This window comes from Limanda limanda, chromosome 4 (genome assembly GCF_963576545.1).
Source record: "Limanda limanda chromosome 4, fLimLim1.1, whole genome shotgun sequence".
Classification (NCBI taxonomy): domain Eukaryota; kingdom Metazoa; phylum Chordata; class Actinopteri; order Pleuronectiformes; family Pleuronectidae; genus Limanda; species Limanda limanda.
The window spans coordinates 14902618-14922571 of NC_083639.1; the positions used below are offsets into that span (position 1 = coordinate 14902618).

At 42.1% G+C, this 19954-nt stretch overlaps 1 protein-coding gene across 1 annotated transcript in view; it reads left to right on the top strand.

Moving 5' to 3' along the window:
* The window catches only part of celf4 (CUGBP, Elav-like family member 4), an 81188-nt gene that overhangs the window by 1007 nt on the left and 60227 nt on the right, over positions 1 to 19954 (top strand). The window lies entirely within an intron of this gene.

Here is a 19954-nt window from a genome sequence, read left to right on the forward strand (position 1 = left end):
TCTACTTTACAGCCGTGCACAGATCATCACCTGGGTTTATTTTTTAAAACTTTTCCCGTGACTGACACACACGGGGCTGAGCTCTTTGTTACACTATCGGTGCCAGTGAAATATCATTAACTTTAGAGTGACAATGTTACACGGTCTCTTGCTGTTAATATTAACGACCGGCCTTTCACTTTTGGTGCAACGGGGCACGATGGTGCCTTAATCTTGTATTTTATTTTCTACTCTGAAGGGTCACTCTCTGCAAATCACCACCTAATGAGAGGTCACTAATTGATCTGCTGTACCTGCAGGACATCTCCCCGGGGAGCAGAGTACTACATTAAGAATGAGTGATCACATTTGGGGTTCTCCACCCGGACCACCACCGACAGCAATCTCTCTCTCTCTCTCTCTCTCTCTCTCTCTCTCTCTCTCTCTCTCTCTCTCTCTCTCTCTCTCTCTCTCTCTCTCTCTCTCTCTCTCTCTCTCTCTCTCTCTCTCTCTCTCTCTCTCTCTCTCTCTCTCTCTCTCTCTCTCTCTCTCTCTCTCTCTCTCTCTCTCTCTCTCTCTCTCTCTCTCCCCCTGCCCCGTGTAAACAATGCGTAACATGCACCATGTGTCAGGACATGATTATGATATACAAATACTTGGAGAGGATGGAGACTGTCTGCAGGCATGGGGCGAACCAGAGAGGGTTTGGGGTTGGGGGGGGGGGGGTTATCTCTTATTAATAGCCCAGCTGTAGTAGCGACTCCCCGTTGGACGGTTAATCACCAGTGGGCCCCGAACTATAGGCATGGCTCGCCAGCTGATTCTACGAACTGTCTCCTCACCGCGATATACAGCCCAGCTCCCCGGACTGGGCCCCTGCTTTCATTAGCGAGCCCCCGCTGCGCTCATATTTTAACTAGCTGCAGGCACTAGCTACTCCCCGGCTCACCAGCTCACCGGCTCACCAGCTCACCAGCTCACTGGCTCCCAGCAAGCTGTTTGAAGGCCGCGGTCCCTCCGCAGACTCCTCACGCCTTCCCGAGGTTTCCGTAGTAGATGATTCCCAAATTAGCAGTAAAAGACAACACGTCCCACAAATAAGAGGCAAAGTGACTGACTGTGTGCACCGCCGTCACACTGGTTTTATTGAAGCAGAACAGCATATAATGGGGATCAGGTAGATTGTTTTATGGCAGCAAGAGTTTGAAACAAAAGTAAATACACTTACAAACAAATATAGGAATATTTGAATGAAAAATCATTTGTTATCTTGATACTTTTAATATAGTCTTTTTTTTTCTCTGTGAATTTCCCATTTAAAGCCATCTTTAATATGGATGACAATTTTGGGCTCAAACAGTTACTTGAGCACTCACTCACACTGACTCGTTGCCTTTCCAGTGACAGTACATCGTGTTCTGTAATGGCTGTGGGAGTACAAAGCCTCAGCTTGAACCACAGACTGTGGATGCCATTTCCTTTGCACATTTGTTCTACCTGTGCCTTTTTTTCAAATTGCACATTCGTGGTAACTGTCGTCGCTAACAGTGTGATGCCTTATCTGGGGATACTGTTGTGTTCATTTAACTTTACGCAAAGAGACAGAGCACTTTTGCAAAGGAGGCATGGGTTTTTCAGCTTGATAATACAGAGCTGTTTTTTTTTCTCCGCGGCTGGTAATAAAAGGCCCCCGTCCTGTTGTGCTGTACATCAACAAGAGTAAAGAAACAGCCTTTGCTATATGGTAATGCTATACCTCTGAAGAAATAGACGCCTATTATAGCCATTGTCAGCCCTGCCTGTGATACTATTGCCATAACCCTCCCCATAATGACTCCATGTATCACTAGTAATCTAGTCTTTAGGATTCTGTCCCCTTGGAATGGAGGGGTGGCAAGGGGGCGGGGAGGAGGGGAGCACGGGACGGGGGTCTGTGGAGGCTGGGAGCCGGCGCAGGGACGCCAGCGCAGGCCTACATTCTCCCAATGATTTTATTTCTCTCCCCTCTGCGACCGAGCCATGCTAATAGAGGCCATTTATAATGGTCACCGGCTGCTGCCGCCGCTGCCGCCGTGCACAACGGGGCTGAGAGGCATGGCTGTAGCACAAAGAGCCAGCCCTTTCTCTTTCTCCTCTCTTTGGCAATGCAGCATGGGAGGTGGGGATCTATTCAAGAGGAGACTGTGTAGATGTGACTTCTGGCACTATTCATCAGCCAGATTTCATGTAAAAATCACTGGGGGCAATGGAGCTGCGACGATAAGGGGGAGACATGTAATGAATGAAGGTGTTACCTATTGTTTACGGCTGTCACATCTTCAGGCAGCGTTGTGTTCCTCCGCAGACCCTTATTGTCTTCATCACCTTTAAGCAAATGCAAGTGTCACCAACTTTGTTTTATTGCTATTATTTTATTTGGTGTTAATTTAATATGATTAATGCATTTGTCCTTGCCCAGATTAAAGTCATTAGCAGCTCTCGCCATAGAGAGTTGTTCAAAGTCAAAGCAGGTGTTTAAACCTAAAGTAGTTTTGTGCCAAATAGTTCATATTGACCCAATACGTAATGTAAACAAAATGTAACAGGACTTAAGTTCAGGTCAGGTTCAGCGACTTTCCGTTGATCTTCAAATGGGTATCACCAGCCCATAGGAAAACGATGAGTGGTAATGAGTGATACCATTAAGGCAGTTAAGCCATTTTATATTTTCATATCAATACTTGAGAAAAATATTATACTGTCATATAAGTTTTAATATGTTTGAAATCAAACAAGTGGAAACATTGTAATGTCCAATAGTAATCTTGTTTAAATTTACCCATACTGCAGATGGTTTACGCTACAGATGGCGGCTATAATCTGTGCAGGTCATAAAGGGAGTTATGTTCCTACTGAACTCCCGCGCTTTTGATATTTCAGGTCTTTTAACTGATTATGTCAGGGAAAGAAGAAGGTTCAGATCTGATCGTTGAGCTTAGCGTGTTTGGTGAGGCCAGGAAGTCATGAAGCCAAAAACATGAAAACTCACGCTGTGTTCCATTTCAGGCAATTAGATGTTACAGGTTGCCGTCTGAGATCTGCGAAAAAGAGAAAAGGATAAAACCAAATCTGGCTTTGAACAAGGACAGAAAGGAGGAGGGTGTGTTTTTTTGTGTGTTTTTTTTCCATCCTGCAGGTCTGCGTTTATGCAGCATGCGTTCCGGCCGAAAAATTTCACTCCAGTTGCATCATCCTCACCGTGGGATCCTTCCCCCTCCTCCTCTCACATTTGGGATGAGTGTGTGTGTGTGTGTGTGTGTGTGTGTGTGTGTGTGTGTGTGTGTGTGTGTGTGTGTGTGTGTGTCTGTGTGTGTGTGTGAGTGTGTGCGAGCGCTTGTGTGTGTGTGCGAGCGCTTGTGTGTGTGTGCAAGCGTTTGTGTGTGTGTGCGAGCGTTTGTGTGTGTGTGCGTCTATGAATGAGTGTGTGTGTGTGTGTGTTTGGGTTTATGTACTCCTCCTCTCCTCCCTGGCCCAGAATCCTCCACTCTGCTCAGCTCAGCTCAGAATGCACGCTCAGGCTCCACATTGTGCCCCGTTTCTATGAAGACGCATCACAATCGATCCTGAGTGTTTTGTCGGGGAGAAAGGCAACATGTGTCAGAGAGGAGGTCACTTCTTGAAAGTACACTCCACGGGCGCCGCGCCGCACCCTTGTCCTGGCAGCGCCCAGAACTGCCAAGCAACAAGAGGGAAACAAGAGGCGGAGCCAGAGCAGGGAGTACAGTGAGCCTAATTTGTCAGGAGGACCGTTGTCAAGGCAGCGCTGCTTCTGTTGTCCATTATTGTTGGAGGGGACTGTCAGATGGGGGCCGGGCTGATGGCCGAGCAGGGAGCCAGTTAGTCACAGTGAGAGATGACCGCCCAAAGCCAAAGGACGGAGTGCTCATAGAACTCGTGCGGGGATTAGCATGCTAACAGCAGTCAGGAGAGCTGGAGTCCTGTGGCTCCGGTGACCTCGGCGGTCCTCTCATTAAAACCACTGGCCTTTACATAGAGAGAGTGAGATAATGTAAAGGGTTGGATGTACCGACTCATTCATCTTATCTCACTTCCTACAGACTGACTGAAACTGGCTCTCATTCAGCAAGCTCCCAGAAACTGGTGCAAAACTTTTGATCACACAATGAAAAGAGTAAACGCACATTTAAGCTGCGAACCCACCATACATTGACAGTGGCTGTTCACTTTCAGAACAGCTCTGGTTCAAGAGATACATTTCTCATTCATTTTCTCCATTGGCTTATGAAAAGAGCTTTAAGCCTGGAACCTGGACGACCAGCTACAAGATTAATCTTGACCATAAAACGTTTGATTCGGACCCAAAAAAATATTGAGAAACATAAAAAAGGCAAAGGTACAAGACGATGTTTATTTATTCTAAGAGTAAAGGAACTACACATCCCATAAACCATTTTGAAGGATCCCTTATCCGAGTGCTTCTTTTGGAATTTAACCTAGTTTTTAATAAGGTGTTGCAATATTTTGTCTTTTGTAACTTGTATGTGGGTATCCAGCATTTCCTACTGTATAGTATAGTAACCCAGAGCAGCAACACTTAACGATAAGATCGTAGCCCACATGACTTTTGCTGTTGTGGTAATTTCCATGGATGGTTACAACATTATGGGTAATAATCAGAATCTCCCTTCGGACCTTTAATTTTTACTTCTGGAACCAAGCTGTTGAGCTCTGTTGATTTAACTTGAACAACCACAGTGATATGGCCGTGTACAAATTTTCATTTGCCAGTAACTGCCCAGAAATCTTTTGTGTCATCAGCAGAGGAGCTCATGCATGTCTGGTATCGTTCAGCGAAATGGTCCAGTCAGCGTCCAGTATATCTTGTATGTGTTAGTGTGGAGATACGTGTTCCACATGGCAACATCATGATGATATGTGGCTATTGTAACAGGTCACAGAGGCTGCTGATGCTGAAGTCAACAATTTACAGACAGACAGACGGACAACATTACTGAATTTTGTGTTGATAGATAGATAGATAGATAGATAGATAGATAGATAGATAGATAGATAGATAGATAGATAGATAGATAGATAGATAGATAGATAGATAGATAGATAGATAGATAGATAGATAGATAGATAGATAGATAGATAGATAGATAGATAGATAGATAGATAGATAGATAGATAGATAGATAGATAGATAGATAGATAGATAGATAGATAGATAGATAGATAGATAGATAGATAGATAGATAGATAGATAGACAGATAGATAGATAGACAGATAGATAGATTTTAGATGGATAAATGTTTTGTTTGACATTTGGCTGTTTGTTTTCTACAAAGAGAGGCCAAGCAGCTTGTACCTTCTTCCCTTGCTCTTTCTCTCTAGTTGCTACCTTCATTGTCCTGGTGTACCGTTCTTTCAGAGGATAGGGGGGAAAAAACATTTTTTTAAATACTCCTTAGAGAGTATTTTCTTCTTTCAAGACTCTTGCATCAGCTAAGTATTATTGTGCCTTGTGTTAAATTTTTAAAACGATGACGCTTTGGGCCTCTCAATCCTTTAGCTCCCCCTAATACCACCTCCACACACACACACACACACACACACACACACACACATACATCGACACACAGACACACGTACACACACTCCTTCAAATAGCGGTGGCCGGATTTGGAGATGGGGAATGCAATAGCTTTGAAATGTTGGAAATGGTTACACGTTATCTCACAGTTTTACTTTTGTTCTACTTATGGTTGCAATTATTTGTGCCTGTATTGCTAATAATAGAACTACCTGAGGGGAAAAGCCCAGTTTTTTTGGCTTAATGAAACAATTTCTTTACAATAGAATGGATACAACTATAAACATGCGTTACGCATTCTGCTTCCATTACAATCTACTGCAGTGAACTACATGTGATTTTGACTATATCTTACTGAACTCAATATATGTATCTGGATCTCATATCAGTGCCATGCATTTACACAGGCACTGTTACTCTATATGTAGTTATTCATGTTAAAGGCTTAAACACAATTTATTTTGTTCAACAGTCAAAAGGTTCTGAATCTCCTGGGTGTGTGTGTGTGTGTGTGTGTGTGTGTAAAGCGGGTGTTTTGCCTTTTGGATTAGAGCTGCAGGCTCCTTTTATCAAGCTTTGCACAGTCAGAAGGCATTATGATAGGGAATATAATAATATCCATGCCCTGTATCTGTGTGTGCACAGAATATGTGGGATGTGTATACATTTTATCTGTGTATTTGTTGTGTGAGTTCATCCTTATGTGCGTATGCTCTGGATATGTGTGTGTTTTTGTTGTGCTGTACTATATTCTATGTGCCTATCATATACAGATCAGCCTTTTATCATGGTAACCATTAATGTTTAATAGTAAGATTTAGATTAAGTGCCAAACCCGACTCGAACTCTTCAGTAGCTGCACATTTAATTAGGTCCAGTTGCAGCCCAACTGCAGAGGCATCTCCACAAGGAGAGGGAAGCATGACACAGCAGCAATATGAAAAATAGAAGCAAACTTTGTCACAGCTAATCACGGCAGTGGCCCATTAATGCATATCCAGCAAGCATTGATTCGTGTTGCCCACTCTCCTCCAAATCTCTTTTATTAATTTCAAACTCCATCTAATTACATATATATTTATTCCACTTGTAACATTGTCCTCATAAGGTCAAGTTTTGCTGTCATTTTTTGAAAAGCAAATCAATGTTACAACAACGCAAACAGTGAAACACAGACTTCCTTTTTTTTTGGTCATTACAAAATTGTCTCGTGCAAACTGAACAAATTGTTTGGCTCTTGAGATTTATGTTTCATAGAAAGTTGAATTGATGTTTATTCTCGACCAAATTGCTAAACGTAACTCGAAGTGGCGTATCTGGGTCTGCCTGCTGGGATATTCTAAAGCAGGGATTACATCAGCCGTGTACTATTTGTCCCAGACAGAAACCCTGACAAAGACTGTTGAGCATGTGCCACTTGTCAGGCCGGACACACACAGTGTTTAGCCTCCTCTTTATATGCATGCATATATACAATCACCTATATGCTGTGTGATGACTGCCAGGTTTGAATGTCCCTGATTCAATTCACTTTCTCCCCCATCTCCCTTCATGCCTATTTCATGTCCCCCAATTAAAAATGCACCACGTTGACTTGTAAAAGGAGGGTGGGAATGAAGGTTAGGGCTTTTCAAAGATCCCTCTCAATTATTCAAGGCCAAGTTTGATTCAGTAAATGGAGGAAGATTAATAAGTCGTGCATATGTTTTCAAGGGTTTGGGGACAGCAAATGTAAAGCAAGACCTTCTGATGAAATAGAAATGTTTGCTGTAGATTAGATTTAAGTTTCGACTTGAGTCCCAGAGCCAGCATCCTATGTTTAAATTATCAGATGTAAGAGCAACCTCTGAAGTTTGCAACTCAGTTCAGAGAAGCTCTGTAATTATATCTGAGAAACGTGGTTAGTTGGTGCAGCTCCGAATGACACGAGGCAACTGATCAGCTTTAGATTTCTCAAACTTTATATTTGTTTCTGCACACCCGTGGGGTTCACGCTGTTCCAATTTCCTTCTCCCAAAAACTGTGTAGGTCAGTGTATTTTGCTTTCAGATATTACCATTCAAATCATATTGGCATCACACTGAGAGAAAGTACAACAAAGCTTTATCCTATCCTGCTGGTTGGAGAGCAGATAGACCAAAACATATCGCTGCAGAGGGAGATGGTGCAAGAGTGCGTAAAACGACAAGGAGCTCAAGACACAGAGAGAGAGAGAGAGAGAGAGGGAGGGAGAGGAAGAGAGAGAAAGAGAATTAGAGGGGATGTTGAAACAAGGATGATGTAAGAGAATGCGTGAAAAGAGGCGAGGGAGATCCGTGGAAGAGAGTTCGGGCGGGGGGGGGGTGGCACACAAAGACAAAGGGAGAATATCAAGAGGCAGAGATTGTTAAGACAGGTGCAGACTAAAAATGGAGGCACAGAGAGATTGTTCAATGACAGGAACCGACTGAGCAGAAGGAAGAGGGGATAGAGGCGCCGAGACGCAAAGACTGAAAAGCAGGGAGGCAAAACGACCGACTGAGTGAGAAGTAAAAAGAGTGAGGGAGTCCCAGAGACAGATGTCGCCCTCGCTGGCCCCAGCAGATTGATAGCTTCTGGCCCAGTTCCATGCCAGGCTCTGACCCCTCCGTCCTCTGCTGTAATTTATAGGCTGCGTTTAGCCAGATTTAAGCACTACTCCGTGGCCATCATGGCCCGAGAAGGAGAATGACCTTCCAGGGAAATCGGAGCAGAATTAAACCCCTGCAGCTCCCAGCCATCCCTGGGGGTAAATAAGCAAGTGCCCTCCGTATTAGCAACGTCTCTGACAACATGTAAGTAGGACAGGTCTTACCATATATTTGTCAAATTGTTGTGTGTGTGGAACATTTATTTTTTCTCTGTTTGTTGCCTCCTGCAGTGTCTCAATGTTTGGTATTACATTCATAGGTAGCAGCTAAGAGGAATAATATTTTTGATTAATTTTGCGTGATACTGAAGCCTCTGATTTTAACACAGAAACAAAGCCTCATTTTTAATCATTTTATTTTTAAGTCAGCTCCAATCAGTCAAGCATGTGGACTCTTTTCTTGAATCTAAGACTATTGTGGCTCATTTCAAAGTTTTCTATCACGTGATGTACAACAAGCAAAGTAATCAATGGAGTTGCCTCTTAAGTATTTATCGATCAAATTAATTATGTATAAGTAAATAGAACGTGTCTTAAGATTGAAATATGACCTACAAAACTTTTTCGATCAACAGCCTGGCAGCTTGAGCAGACACATGTTGGAAAACCTTGACTTGTGCACAGTGTGTGACATTTTTCCAACGAAGCCAAGCATTTAATACCAGCGAGAGGAGCACATATAGAAACACAGCTGAGGCAGTGAACAGAGTGTTCTTGTCAGCTGCCATCCCTCCACGAGGAAGGCTGATCCAAAAGATTTGTTTTAGGGAGTTGATGGAGATGTTCGCAAACGTGACATAAAAATAGAAGTGTGGATATTCTGCTGGATTTAGTCAGATCCACGGGTTAACTTACACACAACGGAGGAGGAAAGGACACATTTTTATTCTATTCACTTAATCAGTTAGAAAATTATATTAAACCAAAAGGAGACCTGTAGCCAACAGCAAACAAAGGCAGGGTCTGATTGTTTAATTTAATTTACATTTATGTACATTACATTTATTACATTTTTTTACCTGACCATTATCTGCACCTTTTTGTGTTTTATAAGCCCTGCTTTTCTCAGAGATCCAGCCAATTCTTGCTTATCGCATGATTAGCTGCCGCCTTCATGAATCAGGCTCTAATTCTGCACAGATTGTGTGCACAAAATAAATGAAAAAAAACGCCCAGCACAAGTCTGCACCATGGTTTCTTGTAAAGTAAATACAGCCCTGGGTGAATGTTGAGCGTGCCCTCTGGTAGACTAACTTGGCCGACCAGCCAGTGGCCTCAGCTGGGCTTGTGCTCTGGATATTCCAAGTGCTACCTCAATGCACAAATAAGCCCAGGGAATGATCTGGACAGAAAGCCTTCAGCAAATTATTACAGATTTGCAATTTAATGGCTTCTGAGGTCTCTCCCAGCCTCATGCAGGTTCCCAACGAGACAGAGCCTATTAGTTTGGTCCTTTAATCACAGAACAGGAGATGGGAATCCTGGCCAAACCTAAACATACCCCGCTTCACTTGGTGGGGAACGATTTCACGGGGTTTAAAGATAGAGACGGAGAATTCTGTGTGTGTGTGTGTGTGTGTGTGTGTGTGTGTGTGTGTGTGTGTGTGTGTGTGTGTGTGTGTGTGTGTGTGTGCGTGTGTGCGTGTGTGTGTGTGTGTGTGTGTGTGTGTGTGTGTGTGTGTGTGTGTGTGTGTGTGTGTGTGTGTGTGTGTCTGTGCATGTGTGTGTGACAGAAAAAGAGAGAAAACAGTGTATTCCTCCATGGATCGTTCATCAATACCATGAGGACACATTGGCCAATAGCAATTAATTTGGCACGGGTTCTTCCCCAAGCCAACAGAAGTCCATTTCACAAAGCCCATGTTGAAAATTAGGAAACTGCTTTCCAATATTATGTTCCAAAAGGGCTGTAATTACAACAGTTTTTTATTTAAATCTGAATATTCACACTTGAATGACCCTTTTTTCAAACCACAGCACCAAAGATGAAACATGGCATAAGTCATTAATTTACTGACAATTATGCACAGCCATGTTTCTATTTAAAAACTGAGTTTTTAGTTCAGAAGATAATGAGTAGTTACAGACTTTGAGCAAAAAAAAACTTTTGGGCTGTATATAAAAACATTTTCTTGGGATTTATTATACATTCTGTAAATGTATTGGCAGTTATTTTCTCCAGCTAAGCTCCCATGCTTTAGTCCATTATGGATTTACTGTGTAAGACTCTGTTCTACGGGCAGAAAGAATGCTTTTCAGATAATGACATAACTTTTGTGATACTATTTGCAACAGACAAATGGCCGGCTTTTCACTGGGCGTTTAAGCAAATCTTTTCCCATAGCTATAGTTGTCCTGATTAATGTGCCATCAATGCAAAATGTAAAAACTATCACTCCAATCTGCCTTTCAATGTTCCAATTTGTCCAAGAGGAAGCCAAGCTTTCTAAATGAGCTGGATAAAAGTGACTGCCAAAGGGGATGAATATATATAATTATCTGTGGTTGGAGCGCCAACAAGAGGACTTTGAAAATCAACTTTATGCGCCAAAGGCTTCATTAGTCGGACGACAACAAAATGTCTCCTCGACTCGGAGGCGGAAACACACAGGTACCTCCAAAGCTATTAAAAGCATGCAGCCTTGTGCAGCCCTAGCGCTATCTGTTTGGGATTAGAAGCGACTTAACACGCTAATGTTAATATGCTAATGTGTTAATGTTATGTTAGTGAATTATTAGGTGATTTGAGAAATGGCTGGCGGCTGTTTTGTTGGTCTTATAACACGTTGACATGTTAGAAAGGACGGATAACTGTGTTTACTTTGCATGTGAAAATCCGTGAACGTCTTTCATCTGTCCTTCTTATAGCGACTGCTGGTCCATGTTCGCTCTGCAAACATCTTAATTGTGTTAAATGGAGGAAAAAGGGGGGGGGGATTAAAAGCCATTAATGTGTGTTGTGTGAGGGTGTGCTATTCCCGGGACGGTGCTTTTGTTCACTTTGACAAAGCAGATGAGAGTTTCACCTTGAAACTCAATGCACACCAGAAACATCGTCATTGTGTCTACCTTAAGCGCGTCTCTCTCTCTCTCTCTGTCTCTCTCTCTCTCTCTCTCTCTCTCTCTCTCTCTCTCTCTCACTGTTTCATACACTGTCAGGCTCGCGCCGCTCGGCTTTGCATTTGTTTTTGTGATCGCCTCCCTCCATCCTTCTTACTGTCTTTGTAAGTCTCTCCTATTTCCTCTCTGTCTTTCCATCTCTTGCTTTTTCCCTTTGTAGGACTATACCTCTCTATCGCCTTCTCTCTCTCTCTCTCTCTCTGTCTGTCTGTCTGTCTAAGCGTCAGATAAGCTCACTGGGGGAGACTTTAGAGGACTCTCCATCTGTGTATAAATAGCTCTGGATGAATTATTGAGGGACCTGGGGTTGCTAATAATCCCGCAGGACCCATCTGACAATGACACAGAAGATGGAGGGAAAACAATTACGCAGGCTTTCTCCTTCAGAAGAGTGGGAATGGGGTGGGGTGGAGGGGTGGGGGGGTGGGGGAGGTGGCCTCTGGGAGCCTCCTCGCGGGGCCCAACATCTTGGCTAATAAACCCAATTAAGTCTCCGGAATCAATCGGAGCCCCGGGGGCGTCCTCTCTCTTCCTTCCCCGGACAGCATGCAACAACAGGAAGTGTAATGATTCATGTTCCCCCTTCTGCGTTTGGATCGTCCTCTCATCTCCATCTTGCAGGTTGGCAAGGCGGACGGGACAGGACAGGATGTCCGCCGAGGCCGTATAATAGGACAGGGAGAGGAAAGGAGAAGAGAGGGGAGTGGAGGGGAGCGGAGAGGTGCACGGAGGAATATTAATGGGAGTGTTTATCCTGTAAGTGTTTCACCAGGGGGACCAGACATGGGACCACTCCCATGACAGAAGGAAAGCACTTTGTCTTCTTAGCGATACATGATTATCTACATGCAGATTTTTGATTAATCGGCTTTGCCAAGTGCTTCTCTTATGTCTATCCATTTATCGATTTATCCATTTATTTGTAAATCTTTTCAATTATCTATCTATCCATACATACATCCATCTATAGGAAAGTGCATTTTCTGTCATTCTACACATTTTCAACATTTATAAAACAAAATACAATACATATACTAGCAGCTAAACTATTCACAGCAAAGTTTCTATGACCATTCAAAAAAGTCACACGCTTCATACATGACAGATAAATTGTTTGTTCAATTGTCTCCAATTAACCGAATCCCAACTAACATGTTCTTGGACTGTTGGAGGAAGCTGGACAACCCGGAGAAAACCCCCACAGACACCCTGAGAACATGCAAACTGCTCACAGAAAGGCCCTTTGTCAAACCGCGACTGATCCATTACAATTATAATAGTAGATATCATAAGTATAACTCACTCGTAAGGCAGATAACTTTCTGCATTGTTTACATTGGACACGCTCTAAGTCTTAGGGTGCAGAACTGTCCGATATAGATGTAATTCTTAACCAAATCACCCAAATTGATGAATAAAACCATTCAGCCTCTAAGTGTGTAGTCCAGTTTTCACAGCAGAGTTTTCAGTCCTGTGATGGCCGAAGTTTGTCTAAACACAGTTTCAGAGCTTCTTCCACTGTAAAGGTCCGAAACACGCAGGACTGTTGTAATTTGGGCATAAAAGTGCTGCAAAAACACATTTAATAATTTAAATCTTTGAAAGATGAATTTGGGTCAAAATGGCTGAGGAGGGATGAGAGTGAGGTGATTGGTCCGTGTGTGTTTGCGTTTGTGTGCGTGTGTGTTTGGGAATTCAATCACAATTTGTATAAATATGTTATAGACTTGTGTGTTGTTTAGAAAGTTGTCGTACTTTGAGAGCTCATGCATTGCATGTTAACCTAGTTTATGTATGTGTGTACAAGTGTGTGTGTGTGTGTGTGTGTGTATATAAGTATGTTTGAGTGTGTATTCCGTCCCGACCTTCGAGGGACTATGGGGTGCTGGTGGTAGGTTTGAAGGGGTGTGTGTGGTGTTTATGTTTGTGTTTTGATGGGGGGGTGACACTGTCTTAATGATGCATTTTCTACTCCATTGATTCAGTGGCTCTGCTCTCCAGTAAATCCTTCACATGCAACACATTAAAGCTGGCCCTTTTTCCTCCTTCGCCAATCGATTAGCACAGCTTAGAGACGGCCACTCTGGGAAGCAGGGCGAGAGATGGGACTTGTTATCTTCAGGGACTCACACACTCTTTCTCTCTCACACACACACGCACATATGTATGTATGCACGCACGCACGCAAATACAATTTGACAAAATGTCTTTCCTGCACGTTTTTTGACATAAAAATATGTATTTTTATAATATTCTATTAATAATTTCTAATGTTGACGGAGACATCAAAAGGATTCATATTAAAACAAAGTTTTTTTTATTGTCATATTTAGCATGCATTTGCAGTACCAGAATTTGCAGATATAGTAAAAGTTTTCAGTTAAATATGTGAAATAGGAATCTTCAAATTAAGTTTTTATTTTAATATGCATTTTATGCTTTATTATTTTGAATCCCAAAGTAGTTGCCCACATATTTTGTGTCAATTTTTTGGAAATTAATAATTTTCCCTGTGTTGCTGAATAGAACCCTCAAATACCTACATACTTGATGACCCTCGTCCCTGAGAGTAATTTAGTTACAACTGCTGCCTTTATTCTTCTAAATTACTTTTCCCTGCTCCTGCTTATAAGGATGAGGTAAGACATAAAAGAAAGCAAGAGGTACAGTCGTGCTGTCCCTTTGAGTTTCATCCGTAACATGGTTATTAACTTTTGATCTGTCTTTTCCTCAATGGCTTTCGTAGTGCACGTTTCTATATTACACATTCTTCTTGTTACCCTGAGGAGAAGGAGTAGATCTGCATATAGTTGCCTATAGGAGAGCTGGGACTGCTATTATACTCCATTATAAATGAATTCACCTCTTCTTTCATAACGCTGCCCCTTAGTTCTGCCTCACGCCGCTGAAATAATATCATACTCAGGACCAGCATTCATTAGTCCCTGAAACAGCTCCTGAATTTTTAAGGCCTGTTTTACAAAATGAAAAAAAAAAAAAAAGCTTGATGTGGCCTCTGAGCAGTAAATTAAGATTTTTTGTTCAAACACACTCAGTACAGTGCTTATCTCCAAGCTCGTATTGTGGGCTTTAAAGTGCTTTTTTATTTAATCAGGGTTTACAGCTGCCAATTAAAGATTTTAAGATGATCCCGGGGAGAAAGTTGGAGCGTTCCAGGAGACCTTGGCCGTGTCCCCTAAAATAGCCTCTATCCTCTGTCTCTTTTTTCCAAAGTGAGTAATGATCTGAAAGGTCAGCAAAGGTGAAGAGGATATGAGCGATTAGGATTCCTCGCAGAACCACAAGTGCGGGGGCTTGTCAGTTTTTTCTTGTATTACTTTGAAACTAGAGTTAACTCGAAGCAATCCAAACTGTTTCATTATGAATATGAGCAAAAGCACTATATTCATTAAAGTGTTTAGGCGTGTACAACATGTGGGGATATATTGAATAGGAGAAAAACAGCTGTAGAGAACATATTTGTCTGTATTTTCTCTACTATCAACTTTCATTTGATGGTGTTTTGAATGAGACATGAAGTGAATAGTACAAATCAAACGGCTCATACTGAGTGCAAGGGCAACCGTATCATACTTGATTTAGAAACTCTGTTGAAACAGCACTTATTAGTATTCCTCTCTGCACTCGATGGTCCTTGTTTTTACCATGTAACTAAAAGACCAAGGTTTTACACGCAAAATAATTTAAGTATCATCCTCTTTATTCTGGCAAATTTTAAGGTTGAGTAGAGGAGTATTATCTAAGCCTTATAGCACTCACAAAAATCCAGTTAGAGCAGTCTTGTCTTAAGGTCAATCTTTTAAAAAGGAGAAAAAATAAAACATTCCTCTGTTTACTGAGCTAAGGCTGTCCTCGGTGAACCCTTTTCAGGCAGAGATAAGTGTTAACAGATCTGTGGTAAGAGGGAGATGTGAAAATTTCTATTGACTGACTGAGATTTTACAGCCTCAAACAAAGTTTCACTCCAAAGTTTTTCGAGGCAGAGTTCCAGGGCGATGCAGCGTGGAGTTTCAGCTGCGCTGTGGATAAAGCTTTTTAGTGCTATTGACTCTTTTTAGGCTCTTACCAAGATGTTCTGAAATATTTAAATGATCACTGGGAGTTTCTCTCCGTCTGGCTGGGAATAAAAGGATGGAGAGAGAGGGGGGAACTTTTTATGTCGGCCTTATACAATCCCTGAATTAATAGGCACAAGATAATTAGAGAATTTTGTGCAATAACATTGTCCCCAAGCTTTCTAGTCGTGGGTGGCATCAGGCAATACATGCTGGTAAAAACTGTTTCATGTGTCCAGTGGCGCTGAAAAGCGCCAACTCAGTAATGTGTTTGTAGTTTTACTTTTAGTAGAATTGTTATTAGTTTCAAAGTAAAACTTGAAGATAGGAGTGTCCCAATCCAGAGCCACATCTACAGCACTGAAGTCCCTGGTCATGGTCCAGTTATGTTTCTGGGAATTGGAGTTTTAATGACTTGTGGAGGAATTTACACTCTAATAGTGGGACTAAATATCATTAAATTATATTGTCTTCAAGCAAAAGAAGCCTGAATTAAATAAAGTATGATAAATGGGTTTGGTAATAGATTAAACGCATAGCTACATATGGTATAACATCAATATCACAATGGTATGAAATAGATAAAGTCAGTATTTTTATATTGACAATAAATGTCACAAAGAAAGGTCACAGACCCACTGTGACTCAGCAGACTCTGCATTTCCACTAAGTGCTGCGTTAGTATTTCAGCATCTTTCCACTTGTTATTTTGGTATTTGGTCAATTTACTGCTCAGTTTTGACTCTGCTGCTCTCATCAGGATTGTTTGGCTGTGGCTCAGTCCACTAATCAGAAGGTCACTTGTTTGATCCCAGTCTCCTCCAGTCCGCATTTCTAAGTGGCCTTGGGGCAAGATAATGAACCCCAAATTGCCCCGATGTAGCATCAGTGTATGAGTGAATGGTCATGTAGAAACGCTGTATGACTGCACATGCAAATGGCTGAATGTGAATGGTCATTAAGACTAGAAAAGCACAAAATAAATGCAGATATCATGTTTTAAGTGATCGATCTTGAAAACTTACAAAAGTTTGACAGAGAAAGTTAGCAACAAGCTTCCCTCTGGAGCTACTGGTGCAGGTACTTTCCAAAGTATCCACAGTTGGTGGGGAGCAAAGCCATATCTTAATGGAGAGAATATTCACATTCACCAGGTGGACACGAGCATGACTTCAAATGAAAACTAAGATTGTTCCGTATCTGCCAGACTTATAAAAATGCAACTGCATGCTAATGTGTTAGCCATTTAAGCTTAAAAGCGCCATTGTTCAATATCCATCTTATTTTGCTTTCCCCCATTTGGCAAATAAAATATTGTCGGTTTGAAAATCAAAGAAAAGCTAAAATAGCTGTAAAATCCTTGTTAATGTCCAATGGTCCAAATTCTATCTCAGCCAACCAAAGCTAAAATATCTGAACTACACCATTCAGCCATGACGTTAACACCACTCTCTGGTTTCAGCGTCATGTCTGATTGGTGTAGACGCTAACCCGGCCTCACACAGACAGACACCCTCTCGCATACACACACACAGAAAGTGACAGTCAACAAACGTTCAATTTATCATCATTGTTACAAGTCAGATGCTGGCAGCAGCTCTAGTATCTGACTAAGACCCATATTGGCCCAGGAGAGAGAGATAAGCTGTTTGTTTCTGCTGTCAATGCTGCCAATTTGGTTTCCCATCACTTCAAATTCAAATCAACAGCAGTGCAGAGGGGATCTGTGGGAGCGAGGAGAGGGGAGCGAGGGAGAGAGAGAGAGAGAAGGGCAAGGGAGCAAAAAAGAAAGGGGGAGGAGAATAGCGGAGGAGGAAAAAGCAACAGCACAGCGAGGGATGCTCGGTAAGACAGGGAGAGAAAGTAGATAAGATCACCTAGCTTCTGTGAACACCATCCCCCTGTGTCCTACACTCGCTTCTTATCTCAACCACTGCAGACACCCTAAAGGGACACACACCCACCGAGAGAGAGAGAGAGAGACAGACCGAAAGAAGGGGAGAGAGGGGGGGAGAGAAACAGAAAAAGAGTATGTGACAGAGAGAGAGAGAGAGAGAAGGGGGTATGTGGGAAAGAAGAAGAGAGAGGATGAAACAAAGCAGGAAGGGAATGGTGGAGACTATGAATACTTACGGTGGAAGAAGGAGAAAGACACGAGCTGCAGCGGTGAATCCCACCAACTGTCACCAGGCCTCATTCAAACCCCAGCTGTGTTAGACGCATAGAGCTTTGACCTTGTTAACTATGAGAATCTCTGACTTGATGATCTTTCTTTGCTAGATGTAGTTTCTCTAACTAGTTGACTGCGGGCCCCAACTTACATCGGGAGTGACGCAAGTGTCTTCGCCAGGTTTAGACCGACACAGTTGGTATTTTGTCAGTTCAGCTCCCAAAGTTTTTCAATAGCAAATCCATGTGAGATCCAGGTATGAGGTGTTCTACGTGACTGCAAAATATTAGGTGAGGAGTACATGGATTAGTCACAACAATAAAATGATATATATAGCTACGTATGAAAAATGTAACATACATAATGCATTGCTAGATTTAAAGAAGAGTTTGCCATTGAAAGTACCTTTGCAGAAAATGGGACTTTGTAAAAGAGCCCAGCTAATAAAAAAAAATTCAAAATATGATTTTGGGAAATATATATAATTGATATACTATACTTGATGATTTGATATATTCACTTGTCCGATCTTGAGTATATTTATTGACACAATAAGTACAAGCCACCAGTGTATACTTGCTATACTTCTAAAGTATTTTCCTCTGGGTTTTCTGCCCGATTGTATGCAGTATAGAGCTGACATGAAATGAGGAAAGGGGAAGATTGGGAATAACATTTAACAAAGATCACTAGCTGAACTGCATGGTCAGCACTTCTGTAGGTCAACAGGATGACCTCAGCTGTAACAGGCTAACATCATGTACTAGAACCATGAGTGCATGGAAATTAGTAAATGAGCAGTGGAGTATAAATAGCTGAAAAATAAATAAATGATGGCTAGAGGGTTGAAAAGTAGAACTTCTGCTTCTCAAACGGGAGCAGTTTACATTTAGATCTGATGAAATGAGGATTAAGACCCTATAAGTCTAAACATCAACGATACCAGAATCAATGTGTCTTGTGAATATGTGAAATATAAAATGTAATCGATGCCTGGATTGCATTTCCTGTCACCATTGTGTACATTTCAGAGAGTAGGAAGAGCCAGGTTTTTGTGCACGTAATCACTACATAAGGGGGTAAGTTGGTTGGATGGAGGGTGAAGAGAGAGACAAGCAGAAACAATGTCGGTAAAGATTACTTACAGTGCATTGCACAAGTATTCACCCCCCTTGGACTTATCTACATTTTGTCATGGCATGACCACAGATTATAATTTATTTCATTGTGATTTTATGTAATGGACCAACACAAAATAGTCCATCATTTGGAAGTGGGGGGAAATATTACATGGATCTCAAAATGATTTACAAATAAAAATCTGAAAAGTGTTGAGTGCATATGTATTCACCCCCTTTACTGTGAAACCCCTAACAACAGGTGTATTTATACTGAGAATAAATTGCAGACAAGTGGACCATATTTAATAAATTTGTGACTTGCAAATGTGATTTGTGAAGGCAATTGGTCGCACCAGATCTTTGTTAGGGGTTTCACAGTAAAGGGGGTGAATAACACTTTTCAGATTTTTATTTGTAAATAATTTTGAAATCCATGTAATATTTCCCCCCACTTCCAAATGATGGACTATTTTGTGTTGGTCCATTACATAAAATCACAATGAAATAAATTCTAATCTGTGGTCATGCCATGACAAAATTTAGATAAGTCCAAGGGGGGTGATAACTTATGCAATGCACTGTAAAATATCACAGCCTCTGGTTTGGTGTGTTTGTGTCCTCTAGTTTCCTCAGACTTTCTCTAACCTTAACCAAGTGCTGTCAGGGCCTAAGATGTTAAATCATGCTTTAGATGCTACAAGCAAGAATGGATATTCTCGAAAAACTAATAAAATATGCTGTCAGTGAGTATTTTATGGATGTGTTCAATATCAGAATATCTGACTTGGCAGTGTTTTCCACTGTTATCCCGGACCCCTGGATATCTATCGGATGCAGTGGGTGCCTGGGCTGCAATCTTGCGAGTGAGTGTCAGGCGTGTGAATCCGAGGCTGGCGTGTGTGCTTCCTGTGGGACGGCCCCGGCGTGTAGCGTTAACACGACAGGCCCGTAGAGGATGAGGAGGGAGCCAAGCTGTCAGCGGCCAGCTCCCACTTCGCCTAATGAGAGAGAGGCCCGTTAATTAAAAACACCAACAGGCGGAGCTCCCCAGCGTCCCGCCATCAGGACGACCCGGGGTTAAAGACATGGAGCCGAGAGGACCAGACGCACGCTGCTTCTACATACAGTGCGTGGTGCTGCCCCTCAACAATAAATAGCCCCCGGAATGCAAAAAAAAAAAAAAAAAGAACAAAGTGAAACTGGGTAGAGCTGCGGTGTTTGTA